Genomic DNA, 20876 nt, shown 5'->3' with positions numbered 1-20876 from the left:
ATTTCACAAGTTAGCACATCTGACCACATACTAATAGCAACACTGAACAATGTCTATGATAAGCCAGTAAGTATAAAAAGTATGATATAAAATTTTCCATATATATATATATATGATCACAGCTCTGTTTTTAAAAGTATACGATGAATCAATGACAGGATGGAAATACATTAAAATGTTCGTGGTGGCTGTTTTGTGTCATGGGAAGAGACACTCTAGGAAGCAGGCCATTGAAAACACAGCACGCATGGCTAAAGCTGGGACTGCACACCTCGGAGGACGCGTTGCGTGAAACCTCCCCTTTCTACTGGCCAAGAACCTGTTTTCCTCTGCCCAGTTTCTGGTCACAAAAGCTGGATAAGTGACTGGTGAGAAGGGGACTGGTGACTGATGGGCGTCAGGGAAGGAGGGAGATGAGCAGCAACAACACAGCCTGACTCTTGTCCGGGGACCTGGCTCTCAGGTTCGCTGTGGACACGCAAATCACCCGCAGGATATGTGATCCTGTAGCAGCCCTCTCTGCAATGAGTCCTGATAATGGAATTACACACGCTCAGGTCATAGTAAGTTTCTTAAATCCAAAAAGTGCACTTCCTAAGTGCAAATCTTTAGATGTCACCAGTTATAAAATCAGGTTTTTCCATTTCAAGTAATGTATCTTTTTTATTGGTATATCTTTAAAATGACAACAGCAATAAAAAGGAAATATCATGGAGAAAATGACATTTTAAGCAAAGAGAATTTGGACACTCTTTCTTCTCTAGTTGGTCATCTTAGCCCCCTGTAGCAGACCAAATTCCTTCCTCAAGAAATCCCTAAGACTAAAACCACACTAACAGAAAAGACCAATGGCTTTATATTAACCCTCCTGAATCCTGTTAAGTCAGAACCCTGTGACAAATTCAACCAAATAGCTGGAAATGCACCAGACCTCCTCGAAAGGTGACTAACGGTCCTGGTTTGCCTGGCACTAAGGGGGATTTTTGGACACAGGACTTTCAGAACCAAATCTAGATGAGTTGGTCACCCTGTCTCATTAGCTCATATTGTACTTTTTGAGGAAATGCATGACCGAAATCCAGGATCTCCCAAATATACAATCATTAGATATGCATAAATCTGCACAAGGAGCCCACAGCTCAAAAAAAAAAAAAAAAAGACAGTATTTGGGAATCACACCTACAGATGGCTCTTTGATGGAAGTCCTTCTGATAGAAATTTGAGGAAGAACCTTAACCTGCCAATACAACTTCTTGGAAAGAGACATAATCCTTTTAAACCAGACTTCTTTTATGATAAACATCATCATTGAAGGAAAGTTCTGATAGAATTTTCTTAATACGGATTTTTTTCCCAATGCAATCTTTCATCACAAGAGTTGAGAAGCTGATCAGACTTGGCATTATTCCCCAGAGGGTTTGAGAAGAGAGAAGTTTCACCCCTGAACACGGGGCTGACTCCCCTCCAATCAACTGCGCAGCTTAGCTGGGAACCACAGGGCCTCTATGCCTACCCGTGGCTCCGAGCGGCTGCAAAGGGTTACTTCCGCACCCTCTAGTCCCCTTCCCCTCCCTAGGAGCAGGGCCACCAGCAGGAGGGGCCTCCAGTCCTTGCAGAGCAAGCTAATCCCAAAGAGGGTTTAGGACTGAATTTGATTTTTGACTACTTCAAATCACAAATAAAGAATTACTTAGGCTGGGCGCGGTGGCTCACGCCTATAATCCTAGCACTCTGGGAGGCCGAGGTGGGAGGATCGCTCGAGGTCAGGAGTTCGAGACCAGCCTGAGCAAGAGCGAGACCCTGTCTCTACTAAAAATAGAAAGAAATTATCTGGCCAACTAAAAAATATATATAGAAAAAATGAGCCGGGCATGGTGGTGCATGCCTGTAGTCCCAGCTACTTGGGAGGCTGAGGCAGGAGGATCGCTTGAGCCCAGGAGTTTGAGGTTGCTGTGAGCCAGGCTGACGCCACGGCACTCACTCTAGCCTGGGCAACACAGTGAGACTCTGTCTCAAAAAAAAAAAAAAAAAAAGAATTACTTAAACAGGTATAGCACTTAAAAAAAAAACTTCTCTAGATATAAAGCTAATTATGGACTTAGCTTCCCTTTCCACCAGGCACAAAGCCTTTGCCCTTAAGCACAGGATGGGGAACAAAAGCTCTGGGTTTGCTCCAAAGTTGGCTGCTGTCCCTAGATTCTCCCGGGGTTGCTAATGCCAGTTCTGCGTCTTGGTGTCGACATCTGACATCAGTCTTTGTTATGATGACATATCCCACAGGGGCTTCCTCAGCAATAAATGAACAGCGGAACAGCACTAAATAAACCATGCAAGTACACGTTTAAGTGATGATGAGCACAGGAATGCAGCAGGGGAGGCGGGAGGCAGCGCTGCACGTGGATCCACTTCAGCCGGGTGGCAGGAGCAGTCTGTGGCCAGAGCCCAATCCCTCGGACGCTTCGACCCCTCGGCGTCACCGCCACGGGGGACTCAGTCGCTGGCACTGAGGGACAGAGTGGGGGGGTGTCCTGAGAAAGGACCCACGCATTTTTCGTGCCATTATTTCATGACCGACGGGTGGCGAGAATGAGGAACTGGGTATTCTCTGAGGCACAGGAGCTGAAAAATTTGCCAGTGACTAATGTGCTGTTTGATCCATTTGAAAGCGCCCAAGTCAGCATGGCATCATCTGGTTTTTACACAGACCACAGGGCAAAAGGCAGGGAGGCCCCTGGGTTTTGTGGACTTTCCAGAATACTGAAAGAAGAAAGCTGACGTGTGGGAACTGAAAAAGGTGACACTGTTTGCCAGCTACATGGCACACGAAGACACTGGCACTGTAGCATGGAGAAGACCATGCTTCACAAAATGCCACGAGGACTGACAACTGTTTGCAAGCAATTCAGAAATTCGTTTGTTCTATGGAGAATTTAATTCTTTTTATCCAGCCTTCCTGTTGCTTCCCTGAATAGTGGTTCCCCTGAAAATTAAGTTTATAGAGAGCAACTGTATCTGTTAGAAAGGGTTTTCTCAGAGCCTGAACATGGCAGGCTCTTAACACACATTAATGGCTTAAACACAAATGAAGCCTTCAATTAGAGTCAAGGAGACAAAGGTGACAAAGCTGAGTAACTGGCTACCCAGGGACAGTGTAAGCGCAAACCCAGCTGGGTTTGAGGACAGTTCCATTTACCAGCTGTGTGACTTTGGCAGTGCTCAGTTTTCCTCATCTGTAAAATGGGGATAATAATAGTAGCTCAAAGGGTAATTGTCCAGACTAAATACACTACGCATGTAAATGTATTTAGAACAGTGTCTGGCAAATAATATCAGCATACAAGCATTACCTATTATTTATTACAGTAACATGCTCTTCTACCTAGAGATCTATAAGTAATACACCTGTCCTGAGATTATTTTTTAAAAATCTTGTCTAAAAGCAGGTGGCTGGAATAAGTGACTGATTCGGGTTGCTTCTATTCCTAGGGTAAGTCTTTTTTCCAGAGTGCCATATTTTATTGGTCTTTGTTAATTTTCTAGTAATAATCATGCTGTTATAGAAACAGCTATTATTCTTGAGGATACTCAGGATTTCTTCCCTCCCTCGATGAAATTTAAGACTTTCTTCCAGGAACTTTATGACTCAACACCTGCTGATCAAAGGCTAGATGTGCTTTTTGAATAAGACGTAGAAGGCCAGGGTCTCAAATCATACCAAACTTAGTCAAATCACCTCCGTTTACTGAAAACAACTCTGTCACACTTTGGCAAAGTACGTGCTGGGGCTTCAAAGGTGGTAAAAGAAGCAGTCTAGGATTTTCTAGGAATCATCACTTCAAACGTCCAGTTTGCTCTCTGGGTAAATTTGGCCAAATCACTTTGGGGGGACGTAGAGTCAACCTGAATGTAAGATGTGACAGATGAAGTAGTTCTTTTCTGCTCAGCTCTCCTTGTGAAGTGATGATGATAATAATAATAAAGAAGAGGAGGGGAAAAAATCCACAATTTTCAGACAAATCTATCCTGACTTGACCTAGGCACCTGACTTTGTCCTGCACTGCACGAAGTGGCAGAACCTGTGGTTAGGTCCCGCAGAGCCAGACTGCCAGGCTCAAGGGCACCTGTTGCCACTTAGCTGTGTCAACAGGGAGAGATGGAGGTTAGTTTCTCCATCTTTAAAATTAAAGGAATAATACACTTGATTTCACAGGGTTGTTTTCAGGATTAAATGAGATAATACAGTGCTTGGCACCATGTGGGATTAGCGATCTCAAATATAAATCTTCCCTCCCGCTGAGTCTATTACCTCACTGATAACCAAAATCTGCCCACTCATCTAATGAGTATTTACGAAGCCCTTTCTCTGTTCTATGCACTGCAGTAAGTCAGGGCGGCGATCGTGGTGGAGGGTGGAACAGACAACCCTTGCTCTTATGGGAACTAGCCAGTGGGACTGATACCAATCAAATAATCTCACAAATAAATGTAGAAGCATAACCGGGAAGAGCTTACAAAGGAGATATTTAATAGAGATTTGACCTGGTCAGGAAGTCAGAGAAAGCTTCCTGAGAGTAACGAGGGCTGAGATCTGAAAGAAGAGCAGAGAAGGTTGGGGGGGTGGGGAGCTGGAGAGAATGTTCCCGGCGCAGGAACAGCAAGTGCAAAGGCTCTGCGGTGCGAGAACTGCCTGTGACCTCCTCAAACCCTGACTGCCCCTTCTCCAAGGGTTTCCCAGCTCACCCTACCACACCCCTGGCCAGTCCCTTCTCTCCCCTGTAGAGAACCACCCACTCTTCAAGGGGAAGGCCTAAATCTCAGTCTTCCGCAACACTCTCCTCACCACTTAGGCCCACAGAGCTCCACTACTGTCCCTTTTTTCTGGAATGTGATTGGAGGGACAATGTAGGAAAATCACATGCAATCTATCACAATAAGAAGATGGTAAAACCTACTGGCAAATAAAGGGTTACTGTCGTACTTCTCTTCCTTGCTGAATTTCCAGAGCTGCGAATCTAGCTTCCTAACTGACTGTTTTATGGAAGGGAGGGGCAGACTAACTCAGCCAATCCCCCCACAGCCTGAGGGCTCGGCGGGGAGCCCCGTGCCACAGCTGGAGGAACTGACACTCAGAAAGATAAAGGGAATTGGCACAGTTCCTATAAATGCAGCGATCGGGCAAGTCTTTGAACTCGGGTCTGTCCCCTCCAAAGTCCACTCACATTTTCCATTACATTGTGCTGCTATTGGCGTGATCGTGTTTTCTCTTGTGTGTTTCCAGTAGCCTCAGTGTTTTATGGCTCTGCTTTGCCTACCACCACCGTGTTGGCTGATGACAGTTATCCTGACAAACCTGTTGGTTCGGCTTTGCTGTGAGAAAAGAGGTCCCAGAGGCGGTGAGAGGTGGCAGAAGTGCACCTGTCCCCTTGCAAGGCTCCTTCATAAAACAATCATGCCATGGACATTATTAAACCATGCATTTATTCTTTTCTATTAGGTTACAAGTCAGATTATAAAGGGAAAAAAGGGAAAGAAAGAAAGAAAAGATATATTATTTTAATGATGTATGTTTTCTCAGAGATGAAAAATAGGTTTTATTGTTCATGATTTGTTAAGCCACCTGGAAGGACAGAGTAACCTCTCCTAAGCGAGACAGCACGAACCACGTCTAACATGGCATTAGGCACGCAAGGACGCCGGGTAACCTTAGTCTCTTGCTTCTCTCTAAGGCAAGGGGTTTCAAGTTGATCCAATCTGGGGTCAAATCGTAGCTTCCCCCCCTCCTGGCTTTGTGGCCCTAGACAAGTTAGATAACCTCTCTGACACTCAAGCTCCACATCTACAAAATGGGCCAATAACGAGGAGTCCACGGGCCGCAAGGACTGTGCAGTGCCTGGTACACGGCAGGTCCCACGGATGGGCCAGTTTCTTTCCTTCTTTTTTATTTGCAAAGACCCCCCTGGGTCTCTCGAAGACCCTGTGAGGCAGGCAGCGTTGGTACTATTATTCCCACTTTGCAGATAAGAAAACAGAAGTTCAGACAGATTGGGTAACAAGTGACATAACCCAGTGTCAGAGAGCCAAGACACAGAGGACGTTGGATTCTTCCCCAGTCTTCTGACTGTTAGTGTGGTGTTCTCAGTAAGGTGTGGGACGACAGGGAAATATCCCTTCTGACCCACTCATAACTAATGACAGTACTGTTCGTGCATTTCCAGTGATTCACCGACACTCCTTCACCTTGTTTAATGACCTTGAATGATCAGTGGAACACACGGCTCCAGATATTAGGCTGCGATTAGAAGAGCAAACTTCCACTTCACCAAGTACAATAGGCCAAGAGGGTCTCATCAACTACACGGAGGAGATGAACAAAATCTGTCTGCATATCACTCTGCTTTGAAAGTTTGATTTTTTAATCATACTTTGACCTAGGATTTCCTTTTTCATTTTACTTTAATTTTCAGTTTTATCACATCGGATACAGCTGCTTATAAATCATGCTTCTTTCAGAAAATCAAATAACACACCACTGCTAACTCTGAGAATTGTTAGGGACTTGTGCCTCAATAGGTGTCATTACCTCATTAACAAATTACAAATAAATCCTTACCTTTGCACAGCCTAATCATCCCTGATTGCAAAAGAATATGGGAGAGGTAGATGGTTTGTGATTTATGGATGAACTGTCTTACAAAATGTTCATGTATACGTCATCTTTCTGCCACTTGGGCGCATTCTTAAACAGAAAATAAAGTTTCAAACAGCAGTGTTCCCGTACCGTTTCTCTTCCATATTCCTTGCTCTCCTTACTACCCTACAAGCATTCTCAATTCTTCTTCTGAGCAAAGTATCATATATATAAGTCAGATCTTCAAAATGTATCCTGACTCTGACCACTTCTCACCACTGTCAGCGCTGCTCCTTGGTGTCCAGCCACCATCATTTCATCATCTGTCTCATAAGTTTTGCTCCTGTGTTTCCTGTCCTTGTCCCCCCTACCCACAATCCATCCAGTTAGGGCAGGTCAAGCCTTGTCACTCCTCTGCTCAAAACTCCGAAAGTGAAAGTTGTTGAAGCTGAGTGATTAGTACAGGGGGCTATCCTACTATTCTGTATGTACAGGATGAAAAATTTCCATGTTAAGAAGTTAAAAAACAAACACCCCCTTCAAAGTTTCTCCATCTTAAAAGCCAAAGTCTGTACCACAGTTTACAGGGCCCTAGTGATCCAGCCACCTCGTTTCCTCTCTGACTTCTTTCTTACTACTCCTGTGCAGCCCCCACATCGGGCTCTTGCTCTTCTTGAACTTGCCAGGTGAGCTCGCACCTGAGAGCCGTTGGACTTGCTGTGTTCTTTCCAGGGATACCTGGACCTCTGCAAATTTCCTACCTACCTTCAGGCTTTGCCCAAGTGCCGTCTCTCAGGGAGGCTTTCACTGACCACCGTACCCCTCCCAAACAGTTATCACTCCCATCCCCGCATTCCTTGCTCCTCTTCCTGCTTTATTTTTCTCTACAAATTAAGTATCACATCTTACGTATTTTGATTATTGCCTATCTTCTCCATTAGAATTGAGGCTCTATAAGATTGGGGACATTCATTTCTTCCCTGCTGTATCCTCAGTGCTTGGAACAGTGCTTGTCATACTGTGGGCATTTGATAATTAGTTCATTAATGAATGCATAATTAAATAATTAAGACAATTAAAATGTTATTTATGAAAGGCAATTTATAAAGAGTTGTATTAGGTGGTGGGGGGATTAAGGTGACTATATTCTGTTATTTTTATCTTTTAAAAAAAACAGCTAGATCCCAGTGTAGCATCTCCATAGGACAGTTAAATTAGAACATGACTGTTGAACACCAGAGAGGACTACTAGCTTAGCTGGTAGACGGGTTTCTGGCTGGGGCTCTGGCTGCTACACTGGACCTGCAGTTTGGTAAGAGGGATCTAACCACTGGGAGGCAGGAATTCCAGAAGTTGTGGGAAAGGGAAGGGAAGGCAACTCTTGAATTGTCCCCCCTGGAAAACCAAGACAGCAACTCTCCTCTTAAACCTCAAGACACCCCCTTGGACTTCTCTCTTCCCACCTAACTGCTGTCGCCCCTTCTCCCTCTTGGACTGAGTCTTAGCACCTGCCTGAAATATTTCTTCTGTACCTTGTCTTATTTCCCTCGGGGATCCAGGCCCACCCCAATTTCACAGCCCCTTACTCCTTAAATGAGGGGGCCCCTCTGTGACGCTCACCCTGGGGACTGGCAGGAGTAGGCACTCCACAGAGCCTGGCGTGCTGTAGGGCAGGGCTGTGCCTCCAAGGTCTCAACCTGACGACTCTCTGCAAGGAGGAGCTCAGGCTTCGGAGACAGGCACGCCTGGCTCTGTCCTGCGCCCATCGCTCGCTGGCTGGCGCTGGGCAAGTTATTTAATCCTTGATTTGTTTTTCATTTGTAAAATGTGAATACAAATCCATAATCTCTGAATCTTCATGAGGATTAAAGGAGATAATGTGAAGTGTCTACTACCGTTCTTGACACATAGCAGGCACCAAATAAATGACAGCAATGCTTATTTATCTCTTCCTGCCGTAAGCAGTTATCTGCAGTTGAGATTTCCTCTGCTGCAGTGAGAAGGTGGAAGCCCTCGCGTGCGAGCTCCCTCACCATCTCTCCTCCCTCCTGTTACCGAGGCTCCGAACGTCCCTGTCACCTCACATGTCACCTCCCAATTCAGAGAAACGCAGGTGTGTTCCCTTTTCCAGGCCTGACCACTCTGTTTTTACCCTCAATGTTTATTCCAGACCTCCCCGAATTACCCTCCCCTCCCTCTTTAAAGGATTCCTTCCTTTCCTCTACAGTTGGCCACTTGTCTTCCTTATTCTAGAGAAAGCCCTTTCCTGATAACGATGATGACAACCGTACAGGCTAGCAGGGGCCAGGCGCCACACCAAGAAATGCAGAACTGCTCTTCCATTTGCTCTTCTCCACACGCCGGTGAGCAAGGCTCTTAGGAGGAACTTATACCTGCTTGAATGCCATTCTCTCTCCCTAACATGTATGCACGAAAATCTCTAATCACTACTGCTGAACCACCTAGTTAATCTGGAGCCCTTTGCAAATGGAACTAATTCCCCCATCCTTGACATGAAAAAAGTGCATAAAGGTCATGACTGACTCCACTTCCCTTGGCCTCTCTGAAGCCTGGGGTGGGGGCCTGCTCTCCCTCCCACTGCACTGGCCGCGTTGGCAAAGGCGCTCTCTCTCTGCCCCAAAGAGACGTTTGAGCAGAGTTGGGTCTTCAGACCGTTTCTGATCTTTACCATGATCACTCCTTTGACACTCATCTAGTCTCCTGGACTTCATCGTCTGCTCCCCGCGATGACGCCTACATTTAAGTCTCATGACCTCACCCTCCTTTTAAGCACATTCAACATTTCCAGCTCCTTGCGGGACATCTTCCTAACACCTTTGCCACTCAACGTGCCCAAGACTGAACTAATCACCTTCCTGCTCAGAGCTCCTCCACTTCCTGTGAAATAGAACCACCGCTTTCCAAGCAATTGCACACAAACCCTCCTATCCTCTTGGACTCCGCTGTTTCTTGTCTCCTACGTTTAATTGGTTGCCAAATTTCAGCCAAGCGGCACAGCATTCTCCCTTTCCTCCATTCTCATTGCCTTCGTTTGTCCATCTCAGCTTAAACTCTTAGTTTAACTCATGAAGAATCACTACAATTCTTCTGAATGGTTTCCCAGGGCCTTTGCCTTCCAATAGCCTTTAGTAGTTGCTACCAGATTTATATCCCTAAGGCACAATGCTGGTCATGATACGCCAGTCCTACAGCAAACTTCTACTGCATGCTCATTTCCTTAAAAAACTGTCTAAATTCTTGCACGATTTCGCCCCATCACACCTCTCCAGCTTTACTGCCGCCTTTCCCTTTTACGTACCCTTCATTCCTGCAGAATTATTCACTATTCTCCACTCAGTCTCAGAGATTTCTACTTTTGAGACTTTGCTGCTAATTTTTCTGCTTGTGCTATTTTGTCTGGTTACATCTATGCTCTCGAATGTCTGCCTTTCCCTCGAGATGCAGGCCAGATGCAATCCCTCCCTTGAATCCTATGGTCACCCCAGCTAGCTGACTATTAGAAGTTTATCTTTACCTTAGAACAATTGGGTCACTTATTCTTTCATTCAAAAAATATTCAGCAATTCCCAGCTGGCAGCCACACGTGCTGGTCATGCAGCGGTGATTAAAACTAGGATATCACCATATTTCAGATATTCAGGGCATATCTTAATTCCTCTATTCAATTGATTCTTGAGGACAAAAGCACTATCTATTAGTAATTTTTTCTATTTTCCCAACCTGCAGAACAGAACCACTACTTACTTAATCAGCATTTGTTAAAAGAACTAGTGAATGAATAAATCACTGCTCCAGGCCACTCCAGGCAGTGGAAAGATGCTGAGAGTGGGGCCCACCTCGCCTTACATTAGGGCCTGTCACATGGCAGGGCTGGTCTCACTATCTAACCCTGAGGGACTCCTGAGCAGTTTCTGAAAAGTCCTAGGCAGAGGGAAGTGAAGCCAATGAACTTGTGAAATTTTACTAACTCCTTTGCTAGACATCACAGTTAGGAACGCCTAACCCTGGCACCATTCTTATTTCTAGGAGGATTATTTTTTGAAGCCTTTGTACTCCCCCAGGCTTTTCCACTTAGAAAAGTATTAATTTTCATTTGTAGAGAGACTGGCTGCAGAGATGTTAAATATCTTTGATGCTTACACATCCAACTCCCAGGCAGAGAGTTGTGCCGGAGAGTGGCCGAGGCCGTAGAGTGGGGAAAACGGCCGGGCGGGATCCAGGTGGGACAGAGGGAGGCTGGGAGGGGAGCCGAGGGCCCTGGCTGCTGCCCCGCGGTCGGGACAACTGCCCTCGCACCGTCACCAGCCAGGCGGACGGCAGGACAGCCGCGCAAGCTGCCTTTCCCCACCAGCGTCCGCAGACTCGCTGTCACCCTCCCGCTGGGACACAGGCCTCACCTCACAGCCTCAGTTTGTGCTTCTGAGTCACTGAAAAGTATCCCGAGAGTGCGAAAATGGGAAATGTTAAACTACCCAAAAGTGTAATTTATTTTTAGGTATGATTCTGGGTTTGGAGAAAACAATAGATGTGATAGCACGGTTTATAAAGAGCCTGAATAAACTGTGCTTAATATAAATGCCTCAAAATTCTCAAAGTTTGAGAATGATCAAACTCCCCATTTTGGTTCAATGGGAGAATGTTCTCCGCTACACCAAATATATTTGTGTCGGGCACGTCTTTCCCTGAATATGGCATATGAAGCTTACCCTTACTCAAAAATTTTTCACTTCTTATGTATTTATTTAGAGGACTGGCCTGAAGTCTGCAGATTTTCAGATAAAAACATTCGGGCTAATTTTTAGTGCTCCAGTTGGTGCCAGAGTTCTAGTCACCGGTTGCTGCCATGACCTTGGTGAGTCACCGAGCAGGGTGGGCCTCTGCTTTCACTTGCAGCACCATGAGATGGCATCTGCCGTGTCTTCCAGCTCTAAAATTCTATGATTCCTAGTCATATATGCACAGCACACACAGGACAATACCCAAAGATCACATTCTCAAACTAAAAAAAAAATGTTTAACGTCATAGAATTTCTGAGTTGGAAGGAACCTTACACTTAATTTTAAAATTGTCAACATTTTAAATACATTTCACCACAATTACAGACTGAGAAAACATACAATCAACACTCAAATTACCTGTTTCAATGGGGCCTCTGATAGCATGGAAAATCAAAATTTAGAGACAAAGAAAAACCTTTATGTTAGGCAAAGATTTCAACTTGTGTCATTAAAACTGAGATTGAGTACCCAAAGTGTTTGTTTTCAGTAAATCCAAGGAGGGCCCTGACCTGGGTAGTTAAGTCCTAACAATAAAGAATTGTCTATTCTGGGGATATGTCGGAAATGCTTCAATTGCACAAGAGGGGAGAGAAAAACAGGCAAGCAAACAAAGACATACTGAGAAATTTTCATCTAAAATGTTTTTTTTTTCAAATTCTTATATATAACGTAAGAATAATTTGAGGGATTAGAACACCTATTAGGTATGATTGAAGTATGTCCAAAATAAAAATTTTAGGTTTCTGATTTATTTATTCTTTGAAAATAGAAATTATTAATGTAAATTTCTAACATTCCTTTTAAATGATTTTAAAGTCTCTCAACCCATTTTGTGTACTCAAACTTAATTGGAGATAATTAAGAATATCTCTGACTCTGTGACATACAAATTTACTTGAGATTAAATATCACTGATTTCTTTCCTCTTAAAGGCATAGAGTCACCCTCACGAGGTATTTTTCTTGCTTAGAAAATCTGATCCATCACCTTCACTGAAACCTGCTGGTCAGAGAAGCACTTGGGCTCTTGCCGGGGGAAAGTGCTTAGAGACGTCATTCTGTGCAGGATTTTGTTTGTACTACAGTAAATACAGCTGCTCTATACAAGAAGTGGGACCACTTTGGGAAGAAGATAATTAACTGTTTCTTTCTTCAGAAGGAAAGTACACGAGATAAAGAGCATTTCAACTATTCTGCTGTGATTTCCTGTGGAAAACCCCTGCTAAATGAGGAGAATTACAAGTGAGCAGAACTGGGAAATTTTCTCTGTCTGATTTCTTGGTGCCACTTTATTCACTGGACAACCCAGACACGCATACGGCAGAGGAGAAAACACAATCTACGCGTCAGACTGAGGTTAACCAACACATCGTGCCCTCTACGCACCAAGATGTAAAGAAAAGTACAAGTTCCAGGATAACATCAGCCAGTAATTTGGAAAACAGTAGTACTCTAACCCTGCAAGGAGACATTTAACATCATAACTTTGTATCATCCAACCTGTATAAATAGACTAAAACACAAAGTATACGACATAAGTCATACACTTTGCAGCTTGGATAAAACAGTCTGCAAGCTATTAGTTTCTGTTATTTTAGGGCATCTGTCAGAAAATGATAATTGCCCTATAACCAAATCTTGATTACCCCTCGTTATGAAGTCATGGTTTATTAAGTAAATATCTTTCTACAGGCACACAGATTAAATTTGCTGATTGTAAAGGGTCTTAACACACGTGAGCTTTCCTGCCCGGGGTCTTCCCTTGACCATGAACTCACTTCGTCCTGCGATGCTACATTCCACCCTCCGGCAACGCCGACTCTCAGCAACAACTGAAAATTCTCTCTCCTGGGGCTTCCAGTCACTGCTCCTTACTTCACCCTCTTATGACAGACAGGACACATTTCATACTTCTTTCCCATGACAGCCATTCAACTATTTGAAGACAACCAAATCCTCTAGGCTACAAATATTCTCAGGCTCAGTCACTATTCTCCATTGGAAAAGAGTCTGAAGTCTATCACCAATCTTCTCTGATCGCACTCAGTTTGTTTTCTATTTCTCTACAGATGTGGTGCCCAGCAGCGAGCAGAGCATTCCGGGTGCAGCCTTTCAGCAGAGAGGGGAAGGAGACACCACTTCCCTGGTCTCGTGCACCAGGCTTCTACCGATGCAGCCTGATGGAGAGTGACTTGTGTGACAGTCACATGGCACAGCTGGCTCATGTTGAGTCTGTTACTAACCAAAATTCCTAGATCTCTTTACATGCACCGATACTAAGTCATCTCTCTCTCACCCTGTATGTCAGTAATTTGTCTTCTGGATGCATTTATCTCTATTAAATATCACTGCTTGGCCGGGCGCGGTGGCTCACGCCTGTAATCCTAGCACTCTGGGAGCCCGAGGCGGGAGGATCACTCAATGTCAGGACTTCGAGACCAGCCTGAGCAAGAATGAGACCCTGTCTCTACTAAAAATAGAAAGAAATTATCTGGCCAACTAAAAATATATATAGAAAAAATTAGCCAGGCATGGTGGCGCATGCCTGTAGTCCCAGCTACTCGGGAGGCTGAGGCAGGAGGATCGCTTGAGCCCAGGAGTTTGAGGTTGCTGTGAGCTAGGCTGACGCCACGGCACTCACTCTAGCCCGGGCAACAGAGCGAGACTCTGTCTCAAAAAAAAAAAAAAAAAAAATCACTGCTTAAGAATTTGGTCCTTTGTCATGGCTTTCAAAATTAATTTGAATTCAAACTATTTCCTATCTATCACTTCATGTCACCTGCAAATTTGATAAGAATCTTCCAGGGCTCCATTCAAGACACTGATAAGATATACTAAAGTGGCTAGGGAAAAGACCCCTGGAGCTTGTGCCTGGAAATCTCTTTCCAGATTGCCATCATCACTATGGGAAATGCTGTTAGTCCCTGAATTACCAAAACAGGGATCTCCAGCACCTCACTATCTTACCATTTTAGAGACCCTGTCAAAGAAGACAGGGAGGTAGATTTGGTGTGATCTGTCCTAGGTGTCTGAGATGTCTATCCAGCTCTCTCATCTCTAGTCTGAGAAGCACAGCTATCAAATTCCATCAGCATTCCACCACAAGCAGAGGAAGGAGGGACTATCTAGCCGGGTCTTCTCAAATAAGGTGCATTTTCCCCCAGTCCACACCCCCACACACACACACACCCCACTGCAGAGCACCTGCTGAAGAGGCTCTCCTCCAAGAAATCTTGGGCAACACCCTACCTACCTTCCCACATGTCTCTATTTCTGGCTGTGCCATGTAACTTGGGGGACCACAGAGCCCAGCGCTGTGCCTGGGAGGTGGTGTGTCCTGGAGAAACACATGCTACACGACTGCAAGGAATGGAGAAAGGCCAAGAAGGCTCTGAAACCTACAAATAAATGGAATGTTCTGGGTTTAGATGGGTTCAGATTTCTGAAATAATTTAGAACGCACTTCAAATCAAGGGTCTGATTGATCCCTTTGATTTTTATATTCTTATTTTAAAAAGTAATAAAACAATATTTACGATGCTTTCTGAAGGGTCTAGTTAATCTCATGTAAATGAAAGATTATATGAGATTGATACATACTGATATTAAAAAAATAAAATTAAATCAATAGGGATTGGAAATCCCCTAAAGTTGAATACAAACAAACAAAAACTATTATTCTAATTCTATAGCCCAATGGTAACGTAACTACACAGAAAGAAAAAATTTAATTCAAGTAACTTCTGAACATAGTATTCTGAATACCTTCTCTTGAATGTATTTAGTCAAAAGAATTGCAGAGAAATTTTGAGCTGCACTTAGGAAGTTTGTACTAATAGCTAGTAGTGATATGGCAGCAATTCTAAAACCATTTCTCTACAAAGGTGTATGTGTATACACGATGGCGCAGAATGAGAAAGCACCGCGCTGCCATTGGCAACGAGGACTGTCATTACTGGACAGAGGAGACAGGAGTGTGGGATGATGGGAGGGGAGGAAGAGGCCGGTGCTGCTGGATCGGAATGAGGGGTATGAATTAGAGTAGGAATTCAAGATTTTTTAAAGAACCAATTTTCTAGCTCTGCCCGATTGAGTGTAGAAAAAATTTCCCTGCTAAAAGGAACGAGGGCTTCCTGGAGGGACAGATAATCCCAGGACTCGGGCAGGGAAGGTATAGGGTGAACCTAGAACATCTCACAATGTCAGAAATCAGGAAGGGTCAAAAAGTGGGTGGGGACATGTCAAAAGGACACGGGAGCGAGCAAGAAAGACCCCCACTGGAAAAGACTAGGAAGACGTAAGTATCAGAATGAATGACGACAGGCGTGGTTCATAGTGTGCTGAATAAAACGGGAATCCACGAGTGCGTACTGATGCTAAAAATTTTTTCAAAGGAATACGGAGAAAAGAAACCTTTTTTAAAAAAACAGAAAAATGTCAACTAACACAAAGTAAAAGGAATGACAGAGAAAATCACAAATTAATTACTGATCACAATTGATTTAGCAGAGAACTATCCATGGATGCTAAAACCATTAAGGGAAAGATGCTGAGGATGGCGGCCTGTCCCTGGGTGTCGGCAGAGCGGGTGGTGAGAAGCGATCAGCTTCTGGAAAAGCTCTGAAGGCCCAGGCAACAGGACTACCTGGCAGATTACACACGGGGCTTGAGAGGAAGAAAGGAGGCAAGGATAATGCCAAGGTTTTCAGCCTGAACAACGGGAAGGATGGGGTAAGCACTTTCTGAGAAGTGAAAGCTCTTAGGAGGAGTGCATTGGTGGGGAAGATTGGGATTCAGCTTCGGACTAGACATCCAGAGGATGATGTCAACCAGAGCTGAGCCTGGACTTCAGAGTAGAAGTCTAGGCTGCAGAGAAGAATGTGGGAGTCAGCAACATGTGCATATGTACATTTAAACCCATGAGAGCAAGGAAATGAGAAAGAAAAGCTGTTCTTGGTCAAGTTACTTATTAAGCCTCAGTTTCTTCAACTAAAAAATGGGACGATGCCAGCTCTCTTACAGAGGCACAATAACTGATACATAGTAAGAACTCAGTAAATGACAGGTGAGAATAACATTACACTTTTCTTGTTATTTCTATACTAAGTGTGTATTTCTATGATTAACTGAGGCAGCAAGTGAGTGCCCAAAGAATGAAAAGGAATTCAGTTTAATTCCGCAAACATTTATTGTACATCTGCCAAAAGGGGAACATACAATAAAGAGTAAGACATGGTCCCTGTCCTCAAGAAATACAGTGAAACAATATGAGGTGCGGAAATAAAGACATGCAAGGATATTATGGGCCCACTCAGGAGGGACCCTACGAGGTCACCCCCCCCCCCCCGGCTGGGTGAATCGGGGTGGCTCGGGCAGGCTTTCTGAAGGAGCGGTCACCCCGAAAAATACGTCAGAAAAACACATAGAAATAAATGCTATGACAAAGAGCTGAAAAAAGTCAGGACAACAACCCCACGGTTCATCAGAAATAAAGAACATTTATAAAAAGAAAACTTCACGGCCATCACAAGGCAGCTCAATGACAAAACACATTCTAAAAGAATTCAGTATAAGGGAGAAATCCGGATCAAACAGACTTATCAAGGCAGGTCTTTTGAGTTTGTCTTTGAAAAGAAGAAAGGAAATTAGAGTCAGAAGCTAGAAAAGACAGTGTGTACCAGAGCAGCAATGAGAAGCTGCATGTGAACACTGAAATATCACAGAGTCTTTGCAAAGAAGGAGGGAGATGCTCTAGCCCACCAGAGCACTCACCTCATGGCAGGCATGGCTGTTTACATACGCTAATTCCTTCAATCTTCCCAACAATGCTGTGAGGGAGGAGCTGCTTTATCCCAATTTTACAGAGGCACAGAGGGGTTAACCAACTTGCATGAGGTTACAGAGCTAATAAGAGACAGGGCTGGATTTGAACCCAGGGTAGCCTACTCAAGAATCTGCTGTTATCCCTTTGCTCTCTCTCCTCCCTGGAGGTCTATCAGCTGCTGAAGAAAGCCCAAGACTCATCAAGTGAAAAAAAGCAAGAGATAGTGTATTTTATAGATTAATAGAATGTGTGTGTATAAATCATATGCTTCATAGCTTATGTTTCATATGCAACTGGATGTATAAATATATATGTGCTTGCAGACATAAACATATACATGTAAGCTTGTATATGCATGGAATTTTCTGGAAGCCTCCCCAAGAAATTTATTAACAGTGCTTCTCTCTGAGTTGGAGAGGGATTTTGGACAGAAGGAGAGCTGACTTTTCACTATGCATGTAGAGTGAATTTTTATTGACTGCATGTGATACTTTTTAAATAAATAAAAACTAGTTTTTAATTTTTTTTAAATAAAAGTTACACATTGGGAATGGCACAGACATTCTCTAGAGAGGGAGCACACAGGATCACACAATGTCAGCAATGAAGGGAGTTTAGAAGTCTCACTCTGACATAGGAGGCAGAAATTAATTGGTGTCTGTCATTTTTGCTCCCTCTCTGAATGTCACCAGTACACACGTCTTCGCTTGGTGACCAGTTCAGCCCACGTGTCGCAGTGAAGCTAACTCCACGTCCAGATGCAGGAGCGGAGCTTGGGACTAACTGCTAACACAGTCACTCTCTCCCACACTCCCTGTCCCCACGATTATCTTCAGGGGTGGCCAAGAAACACTCAGACCAACCAGGACTAGACGCCTCCAGTCTGGGATCTGGGGACGCTGTTTCAGGGCTGGGTTCCCCCCCAGACTGACCCTGAAGCTGCTGCCAGGGCCACCTTCTGGCACTGACGATGGGACCCACACAGCAGAGTCAGAGCTGAGAGAGAAGACGGACACACCGCACAGCCTCAGCTCTGAATCCAGCGGAGTTTGAAGTTCACTAGCTCTTCCCTTGGAGTTTTCAGTGTGTTAAACAAATAACTCTCCATTTTTGCTTAAGGCTGTTTTAGTTGGCTTTCTTTCTCACTTGCCACGGGAAGATCCCAATGGATGGAGAAACTGAGGCAGAAAAGCTCATTTCAACCAGAAAAGTTGTGTGACATGCCTAAGATCTACGTTACAGTGTCTGAGTTGGGACCAGGACACGGGTCTCCTGACGTCAGGTGAGGCTGGGAGCAAATGGGAAAGAAGATGGTGAGATGGAAGAACAAGACTGAGCAGCGGTGGGGGGGCCCTGAGGGCTGGCTGAGGATTCTTGCTGTTTCCAGTATCAACCTATTGTAACGTTATGCTACCTCTTTCTTTTTAGCTGCATCATGATAGTTCTAGTGTTCCCTTCAGGAAGATGCTTTTAGCAGCTTTCTGCACGCTGACCATTCACTCATTATGCAAATAATGACTGGCCACCTGCCGTATACCAGATATTGTTCCAGGTGCTGGAGATATAGCAGTGAACAACACAGACCAAAATCCCTGTCCTCATGGAACCAACGATCTCATTACTGGCCTTTTTCATGATTTTGTATTAAAAACATAAGCACATCCTGAATCAACATTTAATGCTATAGATGTGCCAGGGACTACGCTAGGTGCTTTTATATCAATTATTTCATTTATCCCCACACTATTCTTGCAACATAGATATTTGTATTTTCATCTTATAAATGAGGACAATAAAGTTTGAAGGGATTAAGCAACTTGTTGAAGATCACACCATCTATAAGGAGCACAATCTGATGTAAAATCTAGCTTTCGCTTTCCAGTATGTTGTTTTGCTCATTAAATGACATCTCTATTTAACCTTTATGTAGCAGATGGAGATTTGAGTAACTTAATGGGTTTACTCAGATCCTACAAAGCCCTTGGTAATTCTGTTATGCAACACATGAGTGAAGAGCCTTATACAAAGCAACTTATAACTTTCTCTTAATCTGACTGTTGCTCATTGGGTTAATACCTAGGATGTGATCTCATATCTGTTTTCTTTGTGAAATCTTGCAGCGGTATGTTGGAGTTGGCCTGACCAGCTGACAATAATTGACTGCTAAATTTTCAGATGTTTTACAAACCAGCTGATTTCACGTTGGTAGCTTGAAATTGACCACAGTGAATATTTACACCAAGGAAATTGGCAAATGCTACAAATCAGGATCAGGGTGTTTTGCTTTGTTTCTCCTGACAGCATTTGTTAAACATTTACTAGCATGCCCATCTTCTACTCAATGGGGAATTATCGTAGGAATTTCTCTTTCTTAAATAAATTATTCACAACACTGGCAAATTTCTCCAACTTGAAAGATTTTGTACTACTCCCTAAATATTAACATACAAAAATGATATATAAGGGAACACCATGGATATATGTAAATTTCTGAATGCATCATTGGGCTGAAACGGACACTATCCCACACTCTCAAGACTGCTGGTTTATAAGCTCAATGTCATAATGTATTTGTTGTGGGCTGAATGGTGTCCCCCCAAAATTCATGTCCATCCAGAACTTCAGAACATGACCTTATCTGGAAATGGGGTATTTGCAGATATAATTAGTTAAGACGAGTTCATATTGGATTATGGGGGGCCCTAAACACAATGACTGGTATCTTTTATAAGAGAAAGGAGAGGGAGGTTTGTATATAGAGACCCAGAGGGAAGACAGCCAGGTGAGGACAGAGGCAGAAATTGGTGTGATGTAGCCACAAGCCAAAGACGGCCATGGATTGATTGCCAGTAACCGCAAGCTAGGAGCAGGCAAGGAAAGGTTCTTCCCTACAGCTTTCAGAGGAAGTATGGCCCTGCTGACAACTTGACATTGGACTTCTAGCCTCCCGAACTGTGAAAGAATAAATTTCTGTTACTTTAAATCATGTGGTAATTTGTTACAGCAGCCTATAATGAATGCTTATAATTTTATTCTGCCTTTTCATTCATTTTGAATGTAAGCTGGACTTTCCCACACCAAAAGCGGGGCTCACCCTCGACGCAGTTTCCCGTTCTACTCCTTCCTGTTTGCTTGTGTGGCAGATCCAGCCATCACCTTACAACTGCCACCTGGTGACCACCTCTCTGGGACAGCTCGCTGCAGCCTTGACTGGCCCCGCTGACCCTCAGGTCCCACACGGACTGTGCACACATGTCACAGCAACGCCTCCCAGTCACTGTGTGACCTCCTGGAACTCATGCCTACCTGCTTTAAATCCACCCATGAAAACTTCCCCTGCGAAACCTGTTTGGATAATGCCCTGGACGCAGTAAAGGGACTGGTCCACGGGTCCCTTTCTCTCTCCACGTGCTCCCTGATGTCCCCGTGTGTGCCCGCCTGGTGTGCAGAGGACCCCCCAGGACCTGTTAAGTAATAAAATCCCCGTTTCCATCTTGCGTCTCTGCTAATTATTGAAGGAATGCTCTCCATCCTAAGTATCCTAAATTAACACATTGACTGCCACACTACAAAAACAATTTTTCCTTGGGGCCATGGTGTTTTACTATGAAAACAGAATAAAAAG

At 44.1% G+C, this 20876-nt stretch overlaps 1 protein-coding gene across 2 annotated transcripts in view; it reads right to left on the bottom strand.

Annotated features, from left to right (window-relative positions):
• The window catches only part of NFKB1 (nuclear factor kappa B subunit 1), a 118808-nt gene that overhangs the window by 51199 nt on the left and 46733 nt on the right, over positions 1 to 20876 (bottom strand). The gene's annotated exons all lie outside the window — the stretch shown is intronic.

This window comes from Lemur catta, chromosome 24, assembly GCF_020740605.2.
Source record: "Lemur catta isolate mLemCat1 chromosome 24, mLemCat1.pri, whole genome shotgun sequence".
NCBI classification, from domain to species: Eukaryota; Metazoa; Chordata; class Mammalia; order Primates; family Lemuridae; genus Lemur; species Lemur catta.
Note: the sequence above shows the minus strand (reverse complement) of the source record. Positions and strands in the feature narration are given on the sequence as shown.